We start from the raw sequence: 7115 nt of genomic DNA, 5'->3' as shown, positions 1-7115 counted from the left end.
CACACATGTTTGTGTGAAGATACTCAGGGAACTATCAGAGCTATCAAAATTAAATATGGCTTAAACCCCAATACTAGATTCGTGCATACATGACAAAACCAGGAAAATAGAAATAAAGAGATGATAACTGTGGTTCTTAAGATGAGTTACATTTGAGAGAAAGGAATGGCTAGACTGAGGGTGGAGTAATTGGGAGAGTTTGGGATGACTGGTAGTGTTAATTTTTTTGAATCAGTTTTAGAAATGGATATGTAATTAACAATAAATTAATAATTTCTATAACTAACAGGAATCAATGATAGCTGCAGTACTAGCTGGGAGAAGGGACCAGAATGATTCTGAGAGGGACTTCCCAAATGTTGGCATTGTTCTGTTCCTTGATCCTAATATTGGATACATGAGTGTGTCAGCTTGTGAAATTCCCTCCAGCTGACAACTTATATGCATTCTCTCTGTATACAATTTGTAAATTGTGCTTTAAACAAAGGGAAAATTTTGAGAGGAACTTTTCAAAAGATTTATAAACCTTTGTTGAAGACTGTGCCCCAACTTTGTTTCTACCTCTTAGATTTCTGTGTGTGAGGGGTGAGGGTATGTACTCATGTGAGTCCATTCATTAGGCCAACACCATGAGCCTTCTTCTATCAAGTCTCATCTTACTCTTTAGAGGCAGGATCTCTACCTGAACCCATATAGCTTACTGAATCAGTTTAAGAAACCAGAGAGCTCTTCCTGCTTTCTATTTCTCCGTTACTGGGATTACGGGTTTACATTGCTAGACCTGGATTTTTACTCAAATGCTGCGAATCTGAAGCCAAGTCCTAATGCTTACATGGCAAGGATTTAACTGAATTAGCCGTTTCTCCAACTCTCTAAATTTCTATATATTTTACAAAAACCAAAACAAATAACAACAATGCACATTTTACTGAAAGTAGCAGTAGTGACATCTTCCCAACTAGCAATAATACAGACTTTCTGGTGTGGTGGGATACTGGTAGAAAGGAGGTTGTAGAAGGTAGATTGAGAGAAAGCCAGCTTGTCTAGGGAATCTGTATAACTTCCCAAGGTTGGGACATTCCATAGATAGAAAACTGCATGGTAAAACTCAAGGAACTAGGTCAAAAGAAATATATAGGGTCAAAGACCCTAGATGTATTAGGATAACCAAACAGTGCTTAATGAGACTGTTTGATTTGTTTTTCAGTTTGTGGTTGAATGTTTCTTTTAGCTAGCTCTAAGCTCCTGTTAGGACTGATGCCAACAGAGACATTTTGGTAGCAAAATTGATTTTTGTCTGTCTATCAAGGGTGCTCCTCATTGGAAGTCACAGTCCATTTGCTATGCCATCTAGTCTTCTTAATGACTGATAAACCCGAATCTATCTCACCTTGGATGCCGCAGAGGTGGAGCAAGTTTGAACAGCTGGGCTCTCCCCTTTGTATTTTCCCCTACGTGTTCATTAGAAGACAAAGAGGTCTTCTAAGATATGGTTCTCTACAAAATCCAGCAAGCTGATTAGAAGTCATGAGCTGAGAGAAAACAAAAAGGAACAGATGGGAAAGAGACAGGAGAAAAAGGAGGAAGAAAGAGAGATGGGAAGGGAGAGAGAGAGAGAGAGAGAGAGAGAGAGAGAGAGAGAAGCCGGTGAGAGACCTCTCTCATCATTTTGCTTATGCCAAGCGAGCAAAGCAAAGACTGTTGGAGTGATAACAATAAAAGATGTGGGGAGACGTTCCCTGGCGTCATGAGAAGGAACGTGGGCAGATTGCCTTTAATCATCACTTATACTAACAAAAAGAAGGGCAAGGATTCTAACTGACAAGGAGAAGTTGCTCTTTTTCTGAATCAGGATTACCATGTAGCTCCTCGAGAAAGCTGGGGTGAAGGTAAAGGAAATACAGTTTAGTGTAACATCCCTTAACTGTTTACAGATGCTGAGGAGACTCCGCGTTGTCTCATCTGTTCAGCAGGGGGAAAAAACATAAATTGAAAAGCAAGGATTCTGCCCCTCTGTCTGCTATCAATTAAATCATCAAAACAAAATTATCATTCAAATTACAATGTATCATTTCACTTTTAGAATGTATGGGGGGGAGCATCTATGAAAAAGAAATCTGTAAGCCATCAAAGCAACAAAGCAACATTAAAGTTCAATGAGCAGTTTGTTCATGCATGTTTTAATCTAGTTAAAAGATGGAAACCATGTTCACGTGGTCAAAATAACACTTGCGTCAAAGGAGTCTTTGAGGTTCAATCCAGTGAGACAGGCAAACGATTTTTGTGAAACCCCAAAATATTTTCAAGAGGGGAAAGGGCTCCCTAGAGATCTGAAAACGGTGGCATTAGCGGAATTTTAATGTGGGAAAATATCTCGCAAGGAGGCAAGCTTGTTAGAGGGAGAAAATATCAAATGCTCAGCTTCTAAATGTGTTCACTTCAATGATTATGTAATTGAGAACTGTTTTGCATTTGCTATTAATACTTGGATGCTATTGTTTCCTATCATGCATATGCTAAGCCCGCTTTGTACTACGCTTGGTGTCATTGTGTCTTGCCATGTTAAAGTAATTATCTGTCTCTACAAAAGAGATTTATTGCCTTCATGAATCTGACCATACACACATCTTAAATAAATTAATAAACTGACAAACAAAGACTGCCCCACCATTCTAAGTAGCTGACAACATTTAAAAAGCAGTCCCCTTGCAGTGGCACCCTTTCTAAAGACATGACCACTATGGGAAGGGGAAACAGAATTAATCTATGAACTGTTGTTTTGGGCCAGTATCTTAGTGGACCTAAAAGTTAAGCAGAGAATGATGTTAGTTTTGTATGTGTTTTCCATGAGTACTGTTGGTGTGAAGTGTCTTGTCTTGTTACTAGCACAATTCACACCATTCCCGTGGTCTCAAACCGAACCATACTAGACTGGGACATCTCCTCCATCCAAAACACACTAAGCAGTTTGATTTAGTCATTTGAGACCAGGTGTATGGATTTTATTAGAGATATCAATATTTATTCATACATTTACCAAGAGTTTTCAAGAAGAAAGACAAGATATAATTTCAACCTGGTAAGTTTGCTTTCTTTCAAAAGAAATATGATGATATTTTTAATAAAAATGTCTTCATATTTTAGGTAAAAACTTCAATTTTGTCCAATTACCTGGACTAATTTAGTTGTCTTTTATTTCCCTCAAAACTAGACTGGAATAATTTCTTTCTTTACAATGTTGTTTTGAATGAAAAAAACAAGCAAACAAATAACAACAGGAGAAAAATAAACTTTAAAAGTCTTGCCTGAAGAGTGATTGTTTTATGCAATAAATATTTTACTCTGATTGAAAAATTGACAAATATACCCAAAATGTCCCAGTCCACAAACTACAGCTCTAATGTGTCTTCCAGGGCTAGCCAAAACCACTGTTTCCCTATACAATATGAATACAATATAGTGGACGTATCTAAGATCTGACAGACCACGCTGTCTCTGTTTCATGTTTAAACGCCTTCACAGGAAGCATAAACCGTTCACTTCAGAACCTCACAGTTCCACCACATAAAAACCGAAGGAAAAGAGAATGAGACAAGTGTGCTCTGGTAGGTCTAATACAGAATGATTCTGAACAATCATTTACTGTAGCTTCAGATATTTTTTTTCCCCCAAGAACAAAGCTCATCGGGCAGATTTTGAAACTTGATTCACGGAGAAGGAATAAAGAAAACATGACTAAAACCAATCAGTTTGCAGCACAACCCTTCAAAGTTCTGTGATTTTTCTGAGGAATAGAAGAATGTGTTTAACCTGACACGTGACTTTTAAGGGCTTTAAAATGAATTGAGCACAACTCATATCCCAAACAGTGATTGCAGAGATGAGTTGTTCTCTTTGCACATAAGGCTTTCCCCTTGGCCACTTTACAGAGCGTTAAAGTTTTGCTACAATCGACTGCTAAGCAGCTTTGGATGCGGGACAACTGTATTTGTGCTACATGTTCACAACAAATTATTTTAAACTTTGAAGCTAAATGTTTCATTGATGACTGGAAAAAAGCAAATCCAATTTCTGTGACTTTACTTAAAATATAATCTGCCTAATTAATTTAAAATATTAATTGCTAGTATATATGTATGAGTTTTATATGTTCATAATTTAGGTTCTCAAAAAAGAAAATTTGTAAATTATGCATTATAAGTCTATATTACTTGCAATTAGGACACATGACCGTAGACACTACCTATACCGTATACACTTGCCTTTCGTTAGCATGACGTCATCAGTTTGTCACCACAACCATGGGCATCATAGCTAAGGTTTGTCTAGCACTTGTCAGTATGTACTGTGCTCACTATGTATGCATCCTTGTATTTCTCTAAATAGCTCTTTCTTTCAAAAAAAATACACAATCAACCCATGATCACAAGTGTCAAATGTGATGATGGCTTCAGGTAGAAGATTAAACCTGACAACTTTAGCCAGTATTTAACACAGCTATTTGAATTAGTGGGGGGAATTTCTTCATAATTTTATTTCATTGTTTTTTTTTCCAGTGTCCAGAGAGAAAGGAAAACATCAGTGAAGGCAGTAGAATTGGAAATGATTGCACCTGAAGGAGGTAGAGAGGGTTATAGATTCATAGAAGGATGGGATTTTTTATGCAATCTGTTATTATAACTTACATGGAGTGGAATGTAATATGTTACAGTTGCTATTTAAATGAATATTCAGCAATTATACTACTCTTAATGATTTAAACACACCAAAATCTGGGTATGCTACATCCTGTTGTCAAATTGCCATACATTTTCCTTCCCCCAGCAAAAGTTATTTCCTTAGGTTAACTTGAGTTACTAAAAAATGCTTTAGCATAATTAATATTTTCATTAAGTTGTATATATTTAAATCTGGCCTGTCCTGAAGTTTTAAGAGAAAAACAGCACTCATAAAACATTCAAGTCTTATTGTACTGTTTGTGCTACTCTATATAATTCTATAGTTTTAAGAAAGAAATGTATTTTGCTTTGTGGTCCTATCCGCAGATGAAATAATTTTGTGTTTCTTCAAGCTTGGTTTTAACCGCTGTACAAAAGAAATAGAGAGAGCCTTTAAATGCTCACCCTCACCTTTTATAAAACGTTGATTTAGTATTTCTTAGAAAATTCATTTAAAAGGACAACCTGCAAATAATATTTTATCCTTAAGGTTAGTTTTTCTGTCGTTAAATTTCCTGATATAAATCTCAGTGAGAACATAATTTTCTAAGAACCCTCTTTTTTCCTTCTTCCTTGTTTCATTCTTGTTGGCTACTTTGTTTCATGATGTACTTCATAAATAGTCTTAGATAAAAATGTCCCATGGATGAAAATATGTTTTAATTAAACTGTCCTCTGCGGAGATGGGAGATGAGGTAGACTGGCCTGATCAGCCAGTTCACAGAGGAGAATTATATCTAGAAGATGGCTGGAGTCTCAGTGGAGGCAAACACTTTAACCTCCCCCTCACGCTTCCAGTTTAAATACTCCATGAAGAAAGTTCTCCAGTAAACAAAGTGTTGCTAATGACCCTCAGTAATAATTTTATCTCTATTTCTTTGAGACAGAAAGCTGCATTGTTTTCAGCTTCTATCGAGCCCAGATTATATATATATATATATATTATATATAATATTATATATATATATATATATATATATATATATATATATATATATATATATATATATATATATATACACTGTTAAGTGTCCTTCAACAACATTATCATCCAGTGGTGTATCAGGATCTAATCTCCACCTGAACAACTCACTTTAGAGAGGCCGTCTCAAAGTTGTTTTCTCCCCCCTTTGTAAACGTTTAAAGTGGGTCAAGCAAGCTTATTTGAATTCTACAAAGCAGTAAGAATCTTTCACAGAAAACATGCCATCTGCAGGAGAGGAAAAGGAGTCCAAGGCTTAGGGGCAGCCCTTCCCCATTCAAAAGAACATAGGTGGAGACAATTAAGGAAGTTCACCTGAAAAATTAGAAGAAGCAGAGCCTTAAATTATAAGGAAAATTGAATAAAGCATTGTGTTTTGCTATTTAAAAAAAAAAAGAAAGAGAGAAAATTGAAAGTGTTGCCTACGTCAGAAAATAGTGTAAACTGCTGCTCAATAGGAACTGGTTTGGCTTGTATTTACGACATTTCGAAGAGCAACGAAATGCAACTCTTCCATTTCAAGCAACTTTGGAAAACCCCAGAAGAGCCTTAACGTAAGGAGGAAAATTAGACATGGCCATAAGGATCCTTTGTCTATATACCAAAGTATTTATCGTTATATTTTCTCATAAAGAGAAAAACTTAAAAGCAACTGGGTTTTCCTACAGGCAAACAGCTTGAAGAATGTTGTTTCAGGAAAAGTCAGTCTGCCTGTAGTGAAGTAAGTGTGGCATATTCTTTTCCTCCTTCTTAATCTTTCTACAAGCCATCAATCATGAATTTTCCCCCAGTATGTTGCAGGAGTAGGGAGAAATATGTAGCTGCTGATCTACAATGAAAGGGTGTTCGCGTTTTCACATTTTAATAAGTCATCTCGACAGACACAGCCAAAATGAAATCCAAACTTTATTTTTTTTTAACCTCATCTGTGATTGTAGCTGACATCAGAGTGTTTGGACTGAATTTATTACACCTTTCAAAGAAGGCATCTCGTTTATGAACAAAAGAAAATTGTTTAAAAGTAATGCCACTGTTGTTAGCAGCAGTGCTTTGGTTAATTTAAAGATGGTTAGAAAGAATGTTTTTATTTATTAGTTTTTTTTCTTACATTTCAATGCTTTTGAATAAATTATGACATTAACTAGTATACTCCCCACTTATGCCTTCCATTTTTGTCCTATGAGACAGTTATAATTATAAATTTGTTCATCAAGGTAGTATGACTGTCACATAATATGATATATTTTTCCATATTGTCAGGATTTTTTTTAAGGATGGGGTATTTATCTAAGAACTATGAGCAGAATGTGCCACAAAGAATAATTCTAATTAATTTCTTGAATCATTTTCTGTTACTGTTTCTGAAAGTGGTTCAAAATGTTTCAAACTTACTCTGTAATTTTCCATTAAAGATA

Source organism: Myodes glareolus, chromosome 19, assembly GCF_982192425.1.
Source record: "Myodes glareolus chromosome 19, mMyoGla1.1, whole genome shotgun sequence".
In the NCBI taxonomy this organism is placed as follows: Eukaryota; Metazoa; Chordata; class Mammalia; order Rodentia; family Cricetidae; genus Myodes; species Myodes glareolus.
Note: the sequence above shows the minus strand (reverse complement) of the source record.